Here is a 19,905-nt window from a genome sequence, read left to right on the forward strand (position 1 = left end):
TGTGTGAATGTTAATGGAAGCTAGATTTTAAGTTAAAAAGGGTAAATATTTGGGCAGATTTTAAAAACATAGCATTCTGAATCTCATTGTATTCTGGAATGGATATATTTTAATATGCCTTTGATTACAAGCATTTAATTTGGAAAAAATAGTGATTCATTAATTATACAATGGACTCATGAGTACATTCAGTACTTGTTCTGATTAGTGAAAACTATTGTTTGATTGTCAGTGCCAGATGGAACAGTCCACATTACAACCAAGTAACTGTGGGGTTTAACTAAATTGATTTTTGTGACTTTGAATAAAATAGATTATTTCCATTGCCCTTTAGGAGAACTAAAGGGTATTGAACATTTAATAGTTGCATAAGATTATGGTACTAATCATCACAAAAGTAAATTTTCATTTTGCAAGAATGTAAGAGTTTAAAATCTAATAAATTATATTGCTCTATCTGTTTAGATTTAGCTTAATTCAGTTTTTTAAGACATATTAAACTAATACTTTATTTCTCAGTGTGGAGATATGCAAAAGCCAATATAGAAAGAGACACTGCTTGATAATCTATATTATTAAGTACAGATTTTGCTAGCAGAAGGTTCAGAAATTATGGACAACCTTTATATACAAACCTAGGGATTGTTAAGTCTTAAATAAATCAGTCTCCACCATTTGTGTTGACATCTCATTAATGTACAGTGCAGTGAAAAGGTTTATCAAGTTGAAATTAATTTAATGAAGTGAAGTGATATGAATTTGGAGTCAAGAGACCTTCCTTCTACATTAGGCTTTGCTGCTTCTATTTGTGTGACCCTACGAACAATATTTAGTCTCTCTGAGGTATGTCTATAAAATGAGGATAATTGTAATTGCACTTCCTATCTCATATAATTGTTGTGAGCGTCAGATAAGATAATGCATATGAAGTTCTTTGAGAATCATAAAGCTCTACATAAACTATGAGCTTTTTGTTTTTATGGATATTAAAGTCTTAATCTTAGAAACTTGTTTAGGTCAATCAGCCAGTCAGTCAACTAGCATTTATTAAGTGACTTCTATTTGCCAGGCACTGTGCTAAGAACTGGAGATACAAAGAAATGGAAGAAAAAAACAAATAGTCCTTGCCCTCAAGAAGCTCATAGTCTAATGAGGGAGACACCATACAAATCACATTTTTTTACCCACTTAGATTTTAGGAATGAATGAGGGAGGAAAATTTCTGCCCTGACTTTTATCAAGAGAAATGGGGATTTAATGCAAAAGACCATGGCCCAGTGGAGTGTGAGTGAAGTTTCTTGAACTTGTGTAATACCAGGTTGCTGTTGACACCTTTCTGTTTCCTCTATTGAATATTTGCAATGACTAGTGATCTGAAAAATGGGCATTTCCAGATTACCTTGTGGATTAAAAGATCTTGTGGTTAAGGTTTTGGCATCAACTGACCAGAAGAAGGCTTCTTTAAGAACACACTTCTTGGAGAAGTAAACCACTATCCAGATGCTCCGGTCAAAGAGCTGAAGCTGTGCCATGATTGGACGGCAGATCTAGACATTGCTAAACCTCAGCAATAATCATCAATAATTCCTCAGATTGAGCAGGCCCAAGGCGAATGTAAAATTGCTATTCAGCAGTCCTACAATGTGTTTTTGTCTTTGAGGGGAGAGCTTAATTTATATAATTGGCTATTTAACTATTTTATTTCTTATATTTGTTCAATTTTTTTTGAGTCATTTTCATCTTTCTAGGGTAGAAGAAGAAAAAATCTGCTTCATACCTAATACCCATATGACAAACAAGAAGGAAGGACCAGATTTTGGGAAACTTTAGGCATACGCCATATTATTTTTTAATGAAGAGATTATTCTAGAGGAATCCAGGTACAGACATTAAGAGGCCAAGAAAAAAACAAAACAAAACAAAAGCAAAAGCAAAAACAAAACACTGACCCTTTAGTGAAGATGAGATCCTCAAGGACAAACTCTAATTATTCTTGGCTTTTCTGGTAAGTTATTCATGGGTGTAGGGAGGCCTGTTTTCTTTATGTTCTTGTTTGGTATATCATATTCCAACATTTCCCTCCTCATCTTAGATGTGTGTCATGTGTTGTGTGTGTGTGTGTGTGTGTGTGTGTGTGTGTGTGTGCCTGTGTCTGTGTGTATGTGATTGTCACTGATCTTTGGAAATATAGTATATTTCTTTCTGAGTATTTACAATGCTTTTTCTTTGACCTGCAAGCTTTGTAGTCTAGCAATCACATTTCTATATATTCTAAATTTAAGGGTTATTCCTCATGATGATCTATGTATTCTACATGTTATTCCTTTGTATTTTAGTTACTATAGGTCTGAATGTTTTTTTCTCTGATTTCTCAAAATCTAGAGTGCAGATTTTTTGATACATAATGATTTTCTGGAAACCTGATGCTTCTTAATACCATGTTTCATAAATAATCTTTTTTGTAGTAGATATTGTATGTACACTTTTATTTTTGCTTTTTGACTATGTTCTAATATCTCTTTATATCATTGAATATTTTAGTTATCTCTTCTTTCTTTTCCTTTCAAAGTTTTGACAAGGTTTTTCAGCTTCTATTCTAATCTATTTATTCTTCTTTCAATTTTTAAAAAAGCTTTAGTTTCTCTTTAACTTGTAGAGTCAGATTAAAATAAATAAAATGCTATAATTTCTCTTATGGAACTTTTCTGCTACATTCAGAGGCCTTGTAGCTAATTAATTCACTTTTCTTGGATTCTGCTTAGAGTTATTTTGAAATTATCCTCTTTTGAAGTTTCATCCTGGAATTCTCATACTACATAATGTTTTCCATTATTCCCTGACCTTTTGTCAAGAGAAATGGGGACTTACTGCAGATGACCATGGCCCAGTTGAATTTCACTACACTTGCTCATTTCTTCAGTTTTTCGTCTGCTCCACTACTCTCTCCCTCCTTCCCTGCCCTCACATCATGGAGCCTAACTTCTGAATCAATCAACAAGCATTTATTAAGTCCTTATTGTATGCCAGGCATTATGCTAGGTGTGAGGATATATATTAAGGTAAAAATGTTCCTTTCTTCAAGGAGCTTACCTTCTATTGAGGGAAAGACATACAAACGTGTAGCCCATAAGTAGATATGATATGCATTCAAAATAAATACAGTGTAATTTACAGATAAAGACTAGCTCCTGGGGGATAGGGAATCAACAAGGCCTGCTACAGGAAGTAGTACTTGTGGAGGTACATGCCAGTATTAATGGCACAGCCTATATAAAAGCATGGGGATGGAAAATGAAATGTTGTTTGTGAAGGCTAACAAGCAAGCCAGTTTTGCTAAATAGTGCCTGAAAGGGGAGTAATGGAGTAATGTGTGATATACCTGGAAACGTAGTTTGGAGCCACATAGTGAAGAATTGTAAATGCCAAACACAGCATCTCTCTGTCTCTCTCTGTCTCTGTCTCCGTCTCTCTCTCTCCTTGTTTTTTAAAATCCTAAAAGAAATATGAAACCACTGGAACTTCCATAAATAGGGTTGGGAGCATTTTGGAGACGTGAAGGGATTTGATTGAATTGTTGTTTAGGGTCAACTCTTCTAGGAAGGTTAATGAAGATCTGCCCCTCTTGCTTTTACTCCCAAATTTCATTTGCTTCTGCCATTGCTGGAATTGCTAACATGTTGAACTCTCAGCCCTCATCCCTCAGGACAGAGCTCTCTGCCTTCAACTTGAGGTAAAGATCAGGTAAGAGAATGTACAACAGTACCTATTATGGCCCTTCTAGTCTCACCCCACTCAGCCTCTGTGTTCATAGGGTTTACCCTCCAGGAGTTTCTTTTTATTCTCCTCTTTGAGTTGTTGGCCCAGTTTAACCAATTTATTGCTGTTCTTGAGGTGTTTGGTAGATTCTGTTCTATTGCACACTTTCTACCTCTCTCAGAACTGGATCCTTATGAGTGAAGGGCTTTGGAGAAATAAGGACTAGGGGAAGACCATTTTCTAACTAAATTAATTTTATGTCCAAAGCTTTGTCTTAAGCAAAATGTGACTTTCCCTCAACCCCAACACACACACACACATACACACACACACACACTTACTGTCTTACTTTTGTGGCTTCAGTGCTACAAACCTCTACTTTACCCCTGGTGGATTCAAGTTCACATCCTAGAAACATTAAGAACTAAAGTGAAACTAAGATTTGAAGGAAGGTAGAAAATTGGGAAAGAATTTTTACAGCCAGTCTCTCTGATAAAGGCCTCATTTCTAAAATATATAAAGAATTAAGTCAAATTTATAAGGATACAAGTCATTTGCCAATTGATAAATAGTCAAAGGATGTGAAAAGTCAGTTCTCAAATGAAGAAATTAAAGCCATCTATAGTCATATGAAAAAAATGCGCTAAATCACCTTTGATTAGAGAAATGCAAATCAAAACAGCTCTGAGGTACCACATTACACCTATCAGATTGGCCAAGATGACAAAACAAGAAAATGATAAATGTTGGAGAAGATGTGGGAAAACGGGAACCCTAATGCATTGTTGGTGGAGTTGTGAAATGATCCAACCATCTTGGAGAGCAACTTGCCTAAAGGGCTATAAAAATGTACATACCCTTTGACCCATCAATAGCACTTCTAGGGCTATATGCCAAAGAGATAATACAAATGAGAAAAGGACCCACCTGTACAAACAGATATTAAATGAATTGCCCAAAGTTGCTCAGGTAGTAAGAGTCAGGTCAAATTTGAATTCAGATCTTCCCAACTCCAGGCCCAGTGCTCTATCCACTGCCCCACCTAGTTAGCATAATATAGCTAAATATACTCTCTGACCCAGCAATAGCACTTCTAGGGCTATATCCCCCCAAAAAGTCATACAAATGGGAAAAGGACCCACATGTACAAAAATATTCATAGCAGCTCTTTTTGTGGTGACAAAGAATTGGACATTGAGAGGATGCCCATCAATTGGGGAATGGCTGAGCAAGTTGTGGTATATGAATGTAATGGAATACTATTATGCTATAAGAAATGATGAACAGGCTAACTTCAGAAAAACCTGGAAAGACTTGTATGGTCTGATGCTGAGTGAAGTGAGGAGAACCAAGAGAATGTTGTACACAATAACAGCCATGTTGTGAGATGACTAATATGGATAAACTTAACCCCTCCCAGCAATACAAGGATCTAAGACATCTGCAAAGGCTCATGATGGAAAATGCTATCCACATCCAAAGAAAGAACTATGGAATTTGAATGCAGATGGAAGCATACTATTTGCTATTTTTTTCTCTTCTGTTTAGTTTTGTTTCCTCTTTCTAGTGGCTCCTCCTATCGGTTCTAAATTCTTACTTACAACATCACTAATGTGAAAATATATTTAATAGGAATGTATACACATAGCCTATATCAGATTGTACACCATTTTGGGGAGGGTGGTGGGGAGGAAGGGGGAAAATTTTAAACTCAAAAGCATATGGAAGCGATTGTTGATAAATCAAAATAAATTAATTAAAAAAATAAAATATTAAAAAAAGAACTAAAGTGCAAGTGTTGACCTGGGATGGCACAGTTAGGGCCAGGAAAACTCCCTTCTGCTTGTTTGTAATTGTGAACTAAGCATTCCATGGCATCAGGAGGTTTTTATTGGCTTAGAACTATTCCTGCAATAGAATCCAAATTGCCTTTTAGTCCATTCCACCATGAACTTATCACAACAAAACCCCTGTCTTTTTTTCTCTAATAAAATAGACTCCTTAACAACATTACTGGTTCCCATGGTTCGCATATAGCTCTTTCTAATCTTCCTTCAACTGAGGATATAGGGAAATTGTTCACTGTTCTAATTAAGAAATTTTTTTAAGGCAACTAAAGTCTAAACAAAGTCTAGGGGATTGATCAGTTATTGCTAAATATTTTACCAATGAAAAGGAACAACTGGAATACTAGAAGAACTCAGTACCTTTTGACTTGATTTTTTTGTTTTTTTGTTTTTTGGTGAGGCAATCAGGGTTAAGTGACTTGCCCAGGTTCACACAGCTAGTAAGTGTCAAGTGTCTGAGACCGCATTTGAACTCAGGTCCTTCTGACTCCAAGGCTGGAGCTCTACCCACTGCGCCACCTAGCTGCCCAGACTTGATTTTTTAAATGTAGATTTCACTTCTGAATTCTCTTATTCAAAGGTCACATGCTAGATTTGTGATTGATTGTATTTTCAATGACTTATTATATTAAAATTATATCTCTAGATGAAATATAACTTAGATAAATAAATTTTCCTCTCCAAAGAATTCCATCCCCTACCCACACTTATTCCTTAGAGTTCTCACCAACTTAGTGATTTGGAAATCTGACAATGGCTATGAAATAATGTTAACTGATGCCTGGGGAATGAATGTAATTACAAAATGAACATCATCTTCCAAGAAATACTGAGGTCAGTCTCAAGTAGAGATTTAAACTTTTTTCAACACTAAGAGTTGAGATAATATATGTTCATATATTCAGTGCTCATAGTTTTGTTTAAAAGAAGGCCAGTGCCATTAAAGCAATGGCTCTAAAGCTGCATACCTGGAGAAAGATAGTGCCAGACTGGGACCCACTGACAAAATCTTAAGTGATCATTTTTCAGTGCTGCTGACCCGAAGTCCTAACTCATTTCTCAGTTGCTGGAACTGCATTTCTAACCACTGGGGAAAATCTCTGATGTGCATTGACTTCCACTTGCTTCCAACTGGCAATTATCTGCAAAGCTCTCCCTGCAGACAAAGTTGAAGACCTTGGCACCGCACTGAGGTATTGATAAAGCCTTAAAAGAAACCTCACAAAAGGTGGTTGCTAAAGGCCCCATTAAGAGATCTGATTTTTAATCATTCATAAGAAAAGTTGTGGGGTGCTTTATGTGTGGTGCACATGGATTTTGCAGTTACGGGTGTTCAGTGTTCATCAAAATCTTTTCACCATCACAGGAGATGAAGACTGGTCTCCTCTGTAAGGGTAGCTTTTGGAATAGCCCTGAAATCCCTGACTAAATTGTCTTTGAAATAAATTCATGGAAGGGTGGTTTCATAGTTAAAGTTTTATAAAACTCCAAATATAATACTTAACATGAAGGCAACTTGGCATGCATGATATGGTCTGTCCCCAGGCCTAAATTCTAAATTTTTCTAGCTTAAAAGGACCTGCCAGAGTTTGCAGTGTATTTTTCTTTGAAAAATATCTTGAGAGGGAAAGAGAAAGCTAGTGGTATATAGGCTAAAAATAGGTCAACAAATAGAGTTAAGAAGACCTGGATTTGAATACCTCCTTAGATACTTACAAGCTATGAGACCCTGTCAGTTATCCTCGCTGAGCCTCAATTTCTTAATCTGTGAGATGGGTATAATAATAATACTTCACAGGATTTAGGCGAGGATCAAATTATATTATATAATATATACACATACAAGTTATATACACATATACACATGCATGCATGCTATGTATTCACTTATATATGTAGCCAGTATATGCAGTTATGCTTAAATAAATATACATAGAATTATAACATAGCCATGCAATGCATGTGTGATATGTATGTAAACTTCCATGTACATGTATTGTATGTTTTCAGACATAATATTTAAAGTTATTTCAATTAGTTTAAAACTGTACTAAGACCTTTAAACACCCTGAGTATGTATACACATATGTGTATATGCATATGTGTATGTAGTATGTGTGTATATACATACATATAAGCATGTGTATGTTTGTATGCACTCATACAATGTATCTAAGCTGGACTTATATGTACACACATATATTTATATTTGAATCCCTGTTAAGATATTTATGAATTATGTGTTTATGTATATGCAATGCATATATGCATACATATATTGTGTGAACACAAAATATGTGCATGTATGTGTGTATGGATATGTGCACATATGTATATATATAGTCATGTTCCTTTGCAAATCTTAAAGCACTAAATCAATGTGAACTATTATGGCTACTCTTATACTCCCCAGGTATAAGGGTTAACTTTGTTTAGTTTCTAACAATGAGAGCCCCTGCAAGGGAGGGAAACCTGTGGCCTCCAGGCCACATGTGGTCCTCTAGGTCCTCAAGTGCATCTGTTTGATTGAATCCAAGACCTTCTAGGTCCTATACGTCCTCTAGGTCTTGAATCCAAGTTTGGATTCAGTCAAAGGGCTACACTTGAGGACCTAGAGGGCCACATATGCCCTGGAGGCTGAAGGTTCCTCACCCCTGCAAGGAGGTGATCAAGTCAGAGACTTGAGGACAATCAAGTCAGAGACCCAATAAATAGTACTAGCTTACAGTAACTTGGGTATGCCTGCTTGCTTGACTTCCAGAAGTCAAACACCAAACTACTACACCCACTCACACTCTCTGTCACTTCACTAGCCCTGTCCTCTGCCTGATGCAATCTCAAATCCAACCAGAGGATGGAACGTTTTTAAGGGTACTGATTAAGGAATCTTTCTCATTTCGGTGAAAAACACTTGAGGTATTTGTACTGAAAGTTTTTTTAAAAATTCTTTTGACAAAATCTTATCCTCAATGTTAACTCAATAAAGGTAAGTTTAAATACTTTATTCCACAATTGGACACTTACTAGCTCTCTAACCCAGAGCAAGTCATTTAATTTCTTTGTTTCTCCATTTCTGTTTGTAAAAATGGGGATGGTAATACTTCTCTTGGGTACCTCACAGAGTTGTTTTGAGAATAGCACTTCATAAACCTTAAAGTGTTACAAAAAGTAAAAATCTTTCTAAAGAGAAAAATAGGTTCCCTTAGCAAAATTTTCTGATAATGGAGATCCAAGAAACAGAAAAAGAAAAGTGAGTCAATACAAATAGTAGCAGTAGCAGCAACAGCAGCAGCAGCAGCAGCAGCAGTAACTAACAGGTAAAAATATACAAAATGGAAATAGGCCAGTATTGCTGGTAGCAGCAGATATAGTAAATATCATTTATTATCATAAGAAATTCATAATATTTACTCCTTCATACCACTTGGTTCTTCCTTTTGTGAAGCATTCACTCAGAGTTGCTGGAAATATTATATTTTGTTAATTTGTTTAAAATTTTTAAAGCTTTGCAAAAACAGACAATGGAATCCATGTTTTTAGTACTTTTTCCTAATGGTATTTATATCATTCTTGGAAATTTTGTTTGTCAAAAACATAGTAGTATCTAATGAGACTACTGGCCCCTTCTTTGTCCTGTCCCAGAACCCAGATTTTTTTCTTTCAACATTATAGTCAATGAGGCCTTTGCATGCTTTTTCAAAAACCCTTAATAGATTCTCAGGTATCAAGACTATTCTCATAAATAATCTTTAAGAATATATTGCTGTGAGTCAAAATTGGTTTAGATGTTGGATTTTCCAATTCCTACTCACAGATCTCATTTCTACTGTGACCTGATACGTCGCTAGTTGAAAATTTCATTTCTCCCTGAGAACCATTTAGTTAAGTGAACCACATTCTTTTTTCCTTTCAGATGAAACAGATTCAGTTAATGATGTTCTGGAAAGTTTAGGAAAGTAGTTTGCAATATAGGAATGCAGTTTACAAAGGTTATTCCTAAACAAATTGCTTCCTAAGTGGCGCTGAAAATGACCAATCTTTGGGGTTAAATTGGGAGGGAGGAGATTAACAGTTTATAACCCTTTGTATGAAGATGGGGAGAGAACAAACTTTTTTTTTCCTTTTGAAAAGAAGTTTTATTGATAGCTTTTAAAAAAATCACCTTTACTTCTAAATATATTTTCCTTCCTCTCCTGTCCAGAGAGTCTTGTGACAAACAGTGAAAAAGAGAAGTCAGCAAAACTAACTCATCATCAACACATCAACTGGGAAAAGAAGGAAGAGAGGTAATTTCCTTAGGGTCTATTCAGGGTAAGCTTGGTCATCATAATTGAAAGTTCATGTCATTTTTGTTGGTGCTTTTCTTTCTTTTAATTACATGGATGTAGTTGTTGAGGTTTAGGGTTTAAGGGTGCTGGGACCTTGAAATCATGACACATGGGTCCTGTCTGAAAGAAATCGACCAAGCTTTCTTTCAGCCAGAGACAAGGTATATTAGAACATCCATTATACTGGGCAGGATCTAAGCATTTGTATCATTAATGCAAGCAGGCCAGATTCTAAGAATCTGAGCCAAGAACAAACATTTATTAAGTGCCTATTATGTACCAGGCTCTGTGCTAAGTATTTTACAAATATTATATCATTTGATCTTCACAACAACCCTGGGAGATAGGGACTATTGTTATTATTATTATTATCATCCCCATTTTACAGTAGAGGAAACTGAGACAGACAGAGCATATATGATTTTCTCAGGGTCAGCTAGCTCATAAGTATCTGAAGCTGGATTTGAATTCAGATATTCCTGATTCCTGGCCTATCACTCTCTCTCCACTTCAAGATTGAGCTGCCTACAATATGAGAGGTAATCACAAAATGGAGTTTCAATTGGCTAAGATTTTACTTCTCCAATAGGACAACTCCACCAAAAGCTTCATAATACCTACCTGTTCTGGGGAGGGGGGAGTCCTCCTGTCCTCTGGATGCCTGAGAACTACTCTTGTCTTTGATTTCAGACAGTTAATTAAAGTGACCTATTAAATGTCATGGAATTTAGAGATAGAAGAGAATTCAGAGATAATTTGATCCAACCCTGATACTTTATGGTTGATAAAATAGGCCCCAAAGGACAAAATTATTTCTTCAGAATTATTTCAATAGTGAATGGCAGAGCTTGGATTTGAACCTATGGTCACCTGCCTCTGAATGCAATGTTTTTGTTTCTCTATATGCTGGCTCTAAGGTTCTAAAAGAGGCTTGCAATTCCTAAATTTCTTCTCTTGATTAACTTCTAGTTAGTATTACCCAAGCTGCCCTCAAATATTTAGGGATTCAATTCATGGGAGGGGCTTCTCCTTCCTGGGATCTGTTACCGTGTCCCTTTACAAAACTATATTTAGATGTCTGGATTTTAGTTTTATACATCTGAGTACCCCTCTTTCCTCTGTACCAATGTCTCAATCAAATGGAAAGGTTTGAATCCAATTACTCTTATCTGGAATATCTCTAGTGTTTGATTATTGCATCTATAACTTACATTGACTTTGGTGACAATAATCACTTTGAAAATATGGATTTTTTATACAGTCTTAATGTGTTCAAGAAAAGTGAGACAGGTAAACATTTATTTTGAAAAGAAAGTCTAAAACAATCATGGAATATTTTAAAATGAATTCCAAGTAAAGCCAAGTATGAGAAATGTATGTATGACCCTAGTACTTTCAGGTGTCTTAATCCCTTTCCTTGTAAACCAATAGAATGGAATGGAAAATGAATTCATTGGCAAAATGAAGTACATTTGAGAAAGGACTACCCCTCAAAATGTCCAGATTGCAACTAGGAAATAAGAAATATGCTGCTAAAATCTCAATATTGATTAACTGTCTATTCAGGCATTATAATGTGGTAGAAAGAAACTACTTTATAGAATAAAATAGAATAAAATCTCAGAATTGCAAAGGGCTGCAAATGTCATATAGTTAAACTTATATCTGGGACAGAGTACTCTTTATAATTGACCTGAAACAAATGGACATCAGGTTCTACTTGAAGACTTCCAGAAATGGGAAGACCAACTATGTTACCTAGTGAGGCAGATGATTCCACTTTAGGGATAGATATAATTGTTCGGAAGGATTCCTAAATTCTTCTTTCTGTAACTTACTTTTCCCTTCTGTCACCAGGTATCACTAATATTCCTTCCATATTGATAGCTCTTCTAATATATGAAGACAACTATTATCTTTTACCCTCCTCCAGCCTCCTTATCCAGTCCAATTCAATTAAATCAAACAAGTATTTAAGTACCTACTACGTGTAATACTTCATAGTATAATATATGCAGTGCAGGCCTTAAAGTCAGAAAGACCTAGGTTAAAGTCGCACCTCTGACATCTACTGAAGTGACTCTGGACAAGTCACTTAACCTCATGGTACTTAAGGCAACTTTCTAAGACTATATATTGTGAAAATAGGTGTTGACTTGTAATGATATAGTGAGTTTTCTTACCTACGCCAATGAAATCATAAGTCCAGTACCTGTTCCCTGTCCCTTCTTTGGAGCCTAGTTTGGCCATTATAATAACAAAATTAAACATGTGCATGCAGTTTAACAAGATGCCAAATTGGCATGTTAATTTCTTTGTTTTCTTTTGGTCTCTTTCTTCTGTGTACTTTTAAATGCATTGTTTTTAACTTTATGCAATAATAATCATTTATTAATTTCTTACCATGTACCCCATTCTAAACCCAGATTACACAAAACAAAACAAAACCTTCAAAGGGTTTACACTAAGTAAACACATGACAATTTGAAGAGGAAGCTGGAACTAAAGACTAGAGGCATGAAGAAGATTTTGATTTTAACCTGGTAGTTGAACTGAGCCTTGAAAGAAGCTAAGAATTCTACATGTTAGAAGTAAGCAGGAAGAACATTCAGGGCATATGGGACACCCTGTGGAAAACAAAAAGGCATAAGATGGATTGCTGAGCTTGAAGAACAGTAATTAGGTCAATATACATAAGAACATTACTATTATTAGTACATATGTGTTGACATATTTATGTATACAATATTTATTTATGTGCTACTATCTGGGCAAGGGATTGGGGAACGATATATTATTAATAAAGGTGCTGTAAAAACAAAAGAACAGAAGACATCAATATATTAAAAATATATTTGTACATGTTTGACAAATTATAAATAATTTAAGTATTATGTTCTAGATAAAATCATTTTATTTTGGTGGTTTATTTAAATTCTTGCTCTGATATAACATTTAATTCACCATTTCTTAAGCAAATGCTATGTGATAGTACAAGCCACGGTTTCTCCTTCTCTCCCTGTTTCTTTCCTCTCCTCTTTTCCTCCCCCTCTTTCTTCTTCTCCCTCCCTCTCACCCTTTCCTAACTTCCTTCCATGACAAATAAGAAGGCGGTTTATAGATGATAGAGAGAGATAAATGATGTGAACACACTTGCATCAATGTAGATTAAGTAAAACTTATCATGGGATGATATACTGATTTAAAAATTAAAGGAAACAAAAAAATCCTAGAGGAAAATATAAAGCTAACCCTCATAACACTGAATGTAAATCTATTTTAAAAAGTCCAATAAATTTAAAGTGATAAATTGGACAAGAAAATAAAACCCTGCAAACTGTTGCTTATAAAAACATATCCAAAAAAGTAAAAACATATATGGAATAAAAATAAGAGGCTGTGATAAAGTTTGCCATGCATTAGTTGAATTTAACAGAGTGTAGTTTTCAATAATACTATCAGACAAAGCAAATATATTGGAATTGGGTATAAAATTTAGTTAACTGATATCAGCATTAAAGTTTAATGTACCGAATAACATAATATCTAAGTTTGTAAAGTAAGTTTGTATTAGCAGAATTGCAAAAACACAAAAACATAAACAGGAACACAATTCTTACATAATTTAACATTTCTGTGCAGAGTTGGAAAAATCCAACAGAAAGATTAAAAGGGAAATATAGAATTGAAGAAGATGATGGGGAATTTAGGGATAAAAGATTGATGACACCTCCTGAATGGTACTACTAAAATACATATACTTCTCAGTACACATGATACTTTTTATTAAAATGGACCATTTATTAAGACAGAGAAATTACAGATTAATGTACCACATACCTTTTTATGAGGCAAATATTGTTCCAATAAACCAGGGAAGGAGAGTTCAAAGAAAAAAATCAAAGGCTAATATTATTAATTAATATTGATTCTACTTTTTACAATAAAATTCTGGCAATTTATCCAAATAAGTTATTATTCATGATTAAGGTGGTTTTAAACCAAGGATATGAGGAAGATTCATTAGGAAAACAATGAACATAATCCCATTCAAAGCAGAAACACCTAAAACCATGTTTTTCTCAATACATGTAGGAAAAAAAACCTTTCACTAATTACAACAGCCATTCAAACTCAAACAAATTACAAAGTATAGGCACAGAAGGGTCTTTTTAAAAAATGCAATAAAACTGTCTATCTAAAATTCAAAGCATGTGTTATATACAGTGGAGAAGCTTTTCCAACAAATACAGGAATGAAGAAAGGATTTCCTCATTCTCTAATATTATTTGGCATATTTGTCATATCAAAGAATAGCAATAAATATAAAGAAAGACATAAATATAGGCAAGGAAGAAACAAAGCTACCATATTGTTTAATGATATGATATTTTATTCAGAAAACCATTAGCAATAAGCAAAAAAGAAAACTAATCAGGAAAATTAATAACTTCAACACAATTGCCAAATGTAAATCTCCCCCCCCACAAAAAAATTTAAAGCATTTATATATAATAATAAGAAAACCCAATAGGCAATAATAGAAATGGAAGTCCTATTCAAAAATAACTGTAAAATACATAAAACATTGCAATCGACTTACCAAAGCACACTCAATATAGATAGATAAACAGATGATGTTCAGAAATACAGAAAAGAACATTTATCAACCACATCTTTCCTCTCACTGACAATTCTGATAATAAAAGTGGACATTTTATTTTTTATTTAGGCAATTAGGGTTAAGTGACTTACCCAGGGTCACACAGCTAGTAAGTGTCAAGTGTTTGGTCTGAGACAAGATTTGAACTCAGGTCCTCCTGACTTCAGGGCCAGTGCTCTATCAACTGCACCACCTAGCTTCCCCTAAAAGGGGACATTTTAGCTGGAACTCCTTCTGTGAGGAATATATACCATTTGAAGAGCTGTGAGCTGGCCAGTATTAATTAATGCTACTCTTTATGGACAGACCTCAACTGCTTTGCTCTGTTTCATTTTATTTTTTTTCAAGATCTATAATTTCATTGGTATGGGGAATTTAGGGTGGTGAAAGCAGCACTACCAATGCACGTCATTGATGGATGTACAATTTATAGTCTGAGGGAGTTGCTTGGGACATGGGGGTATTAAGTGATTTTCATAAAGTCATGATGTCGGCATGTAACAGAGGCAATGCGCTCTTGTTAGTTGAATGTGATTGAAACTCCTCCACCTGCCATGTAATGTCTGCCATGATTTTGTGCCACCTTACATTTGTGTCTTTAGCTTGTGGCTCTCACTTGGTCCTATATGCTTGAGCCAATCTTGACTACTGAATCTCTGTCAGCAGTACTTGCCATATTCTTTCCTATGTCCATGGCATTATGCATTTGGGCTGTTTCTTTTGCTTGCAGTGTTCTCCCTCTTCATCTGTTAAATTTCTATTCATTGTTTAAATCTTAAATGCTTCTTCCTTTATGAAGCTTCTCTGGTTAATAATGACAATAGGTAGCACTTTAAAGTTTGTAAAGCAATTTAAATATATGCTTTAATTTTACATTCTCAACCACTCTGGGAAGTAAGTATTATTATCCTTATTTTATAGTTAAGAGGGGAAAAAGAGAGAAAGACATTAACTGACTTCTCCAGTCTTTCATAGCTAGTAAGTATCTGACTCAGGATTTAAACTCAAATTTGCCTGGCTCCAAGCCCAAAGCTCAATCCATTACACTATCTTTCTCCTGAGACCTCATATAATACTCCCAAACGCACTTATCTTGTAATACTTGTGTTATAGTTATCTGTATTTATTAACCATTTACCTTACTAGATTATAATCTCCATGAAGGCAGAAACCATGCTTTTTTTTTTAAACTCATATCTCTCCAAACGCCTAGCACAGCAAGCCCTAAAAATGTTCATTTAACAAAATAATAAGTAAATACAACATTTCCCATTTATATACAAAATACATTCTGGTAATTTTCCATGGCACCATTTACATTATCTGGGACATAAGCTGATGATCAAGAATCACTTTACAGAATGAGATAACTGTATGATATGGAAGTCTATACATACAGAGTTCAAAAGAAACTTAAGGGTAATCTAGTCCAGCTTCCTACCTTATTAACAAATCCCTTCAAAAAAGTTACTGACAGATAGTCTTCAAGTCTCTTTCTGAAACACATTCAGCAATAAGTAACTCATTAGTTCATATGTCAAATGACTGTTAGAAAACTTAAATTCTGGGGGCAGTTAGGTGGTAAAGTGGATAGAGTACTGGTCCTGAAGTGAGGAGGACCTGAGTTCAAATCTGGCCTCAGACCAAACACTTGACACTTATTAGCTGTGTGACCCTGGGCAAGTCACTTAACCCGAATTGCCTAAAAATAAAAGCAAAAAAAGAAAACTCAAATTATTAGAATTTTAGAATTTAGAATTAGAATACACTCTGCCTCTCTGTAGCTCCTTCCAAGTTTTTGTCTTGTCCTCTGAAACAATATGGAATACAGTAAACCTCTATGACCTGTTAGCACTGATTCACAATATCAGGTGGGGAAGGAGCACTTGAAAAGTGTGGGAATTTCCAAGGTCATTCCTGGGGAACATTTTTGGGAGGACATGAACAGGAGTCACATGGATACGACAGAATAGATGGCCTACAACCTACAACATCACAGAGATACTCATATCTCTGAAACTTCAAACAATAAGAGTGTTGAGGATGAAATTGATAACAACAATAATAGACTTCTACATAGTGCTTTAAGGTTTGTTAAGTTCCTCATACATACATTTTCATTTTCTTTTTATAACTACCATGTAATGTTAAATACTAAAGTTTAAGCATCTAACAGAATACATTCCATATAAATGCTTAATACTATTTGTTGAATTATCCAATGATATTTTTGTTTTGTTTGTTTATTTGTAAATGGAACATGTATTCCAAAGGTATGGTAAGGGGTTTTTCCTTATACTGACCATTCTTCCTCCTTATAACTTCCACCTAATAACTTTTGCTTTGTCACTGTTGTTGTTGTCCAGTCTTGTCCAACTCTTCGTGACCCAATTTGAGGTTTTCTTGAGAAATATAAGGGAGTTGTTTTCTTTATCCAGATCATTTTACAGATGAGAAAACTGAGGTAAAGAGGGTTAAGTAAAGTGCCTATGATCATATAGTTTGTGAGTTATCTGAGGCCAGATTCGAAGTCGGGAAGATGAGTTTTCTTGGTTCCAAGCCTGGCACTCTATTCACTATAACACCTAACCTAATAAATTCTGTACTTAGGGACCAAGTAGAATAAATGTAATCTCTCATATGAATGCCTTTCTATAATTGTAGAATACTATCATTATTCTTTCATTCAATAAGCATTCAGTATAATCCAGATACTATTATAGGCACCAGGGTTACAAAGACTAAAATGAAAATAATTTATAGTCTGAAGATTAATAATTCTTCCACTCACCAGTTAAACATATCCATCTTCACCAAATGATCATTATATCATATAGCTTGGTCTCCATTCTATTTACCTGGTTGCCCTCTTCTGAATATGCTATTTTTCAACAGTCCTTCTAAAATGTAGCGCCCGCAACTGGACATGATACAACTGAATTAAGAATTATACTGATAGCCAGAGAACATACGGTCATAGGGTTTATTTCTTTGTTCATTCTACTTCTTATACCCTAATTAAAATGTCCAAAACACCATTACTTTTTAGTATACATGTCATGGTATTGAGTCATATTTAGCTTAGAGTCCAAAAGCATTCTTAGTTCTTTTTCACATTACTTACTTATTGGCCATATTTTCCCTATCCTATATTTGTATAGTCTAGACTTTGAACTCAGTATGAGACTTCCTGTTTATCTTAAATAGTATTTTGTAAAGTTAAGGCTACTATTACAACCCATGATTTTAATTTAAATATTTATGTTGATATTTTATATAAGTTACATCCCCCAATATATCTCTTCCCCAAGCCACCTTCCAAAGAGTGATCTTTATGAAAAAAGAATTATAGAGAAGAAAAAATTTTTAGCAAAATTACTGAAAGAACAAAAAGTCTGTCACTGTATATGGTATTCTACACCCACAGTGTCCCACTCTTTAAATAAACAGAGGAAAGAGCTAAAAAAATTGTAGGTCTCTTCTCGGGGACCAAGTTTATTCATCATTATTTTTCAGCATTCAACTTAGGTTTTTTTTTTTTATCACAGGTTTTATTAATTTGACATTGTTGTAGTTGTGTGTATCATTCTCTTGCTTTTGCATTTTTTTCAAGTATTTCTATTATTTTCATGGCTCTCCATGTGCATTATAGCCATAATTTCTTATGGTACAATCACATTCCTTTACATTCATGAATCACATTTTGTCTAGCCATTTCCCACTTAGTGGACATCTACTTTCTTTATAATTCTTTGCTACTACACAAAAGTACAACTATAAGTACTTTGGAGTAAATGAGGCCTTTCTTTTTGTTCTTGACTTCCTTGGGATATATTATTAAAAACAAAATCACTGATCAATGGGTATTGGCATTTTAGTTACTGTATTTCCATAATTCCAAATTGTTTTTGAGAATGCATAGTTCTACCAACAACATATTTGTATGCTTGCCCAAACCACACCAGCATTGATTATTCCCATCTTCTGTCATCTTTGGCAGTTTACTGGGTGTGAAATGAAATTGAACATTATTTTGATTTGCATTTCCCTTATTGGTTATTTGAAGCATTCTTTCTCATTAATACTTTGTAATTTTTCTTTTAAAAACCATCTGCTCATATTCTTCAACCACATATCTATTAACTTATGAATATTTAATTCAATAATTCAATTCAATAATTATTTATTAAGCACCCACCTATTTCTGTCTCTCCCAAACTTTATCCATTTTCATAGTTGCCAAAATGATTTTAATGCAAAAATTTGCAATATCTCCTTTCTTGATGTTGGGAAAGCTAAAAAGTTCCTGATATAAAGAAGTTTATACTCTCTCTGAGTCAGCAGTTAGGGAAGAGAGAGAAGGATTATTAGATGTGCACTGACAAATATGATACAAGGTAGGGATTGTGGGGCCAAATGAGATATCCAAAGTGCTTTAGAAATATTTTAGATGGAGAAAACATTGTCAATGGTGGTATCCCAGAGGGGTTCATGGAAAAGACAGGAACTGATTTGAAGAAAGATGAGGATTTAGAATGGTGGAAAAATAAGTATGAGATAACCTAGTGCAAAAAATGAGGGAGGAAAGGCATGTTGACAAGAAGTGAAAGAGGAAAAGAAAGGAAGTAATGTCAGAAAGAAAAATTAGAGCCAGACTGTGGACGACTTTGAATGCCAGGATAAAAGTTTTTGTATTTTATCTTAGAGGTAACAAATAAATTATCAAGGTTTTAGATCATGAGTGTGGCATGGCCAGATCTGTGCTTTAGCAATATTATTTTATCACCTGAGTGATGATGAGACTGGATATGAGAGAGACTGAACACAGAGAATTAATAAAACATCGCAAAAAATCAGGCAAGTGTAAACATTCTGTTTACAGTATAACTCAAGTATAAACAAGTCTGCCATCCAATCTACTAATCGTCCATCCTAAATATTTCCCCGCTTTGGATGATAAGCTAATATACTAAAAATGTGCATTTTTTTAGAAAACTTATAACAAGACAGAAAAAATAAAAACCTTAATAAATTATCTGCCATTAATTGGTTTCAATTTTCTTAGTCGATATTTTCATGAAGTTGATTTATTTTTGTCATTTAGTCATTTCAGTCAGTTCTGACTCATCATGACCCTATTTGGGATTTTCTTGGCAAAGATACTAGAGTATTTGCCATTTCCTTCTGCAGCTCATTTTACAGATTTAAAAAAAAATGAGGCAAATGGGTTTAAGTGACTTGCCTGGGTCACATAGCTAGTAAGTGTCTGAGACTGGGGTCAGGTCTGCCTGACTCTATACCCAGTGTTCTA

This window comes from Phascolarctos cinereus, unplaced genomic scaffold (genome assembly GCF_003287225.1).
Source record: "Phascolarctos cinereus isolate Bilbo 61053 unplaced genomic scaffold, phaCin_HiC Scaffold_5;HRSCAF=322, whole genome shotgun sequence".
Lineage (NCBI taxonomy): Eukaryota > Metazoa > Chordata > Mammalia > Diprotodontia > Phascolarctidae > Phascolarctos > Phascolarctos cinereus.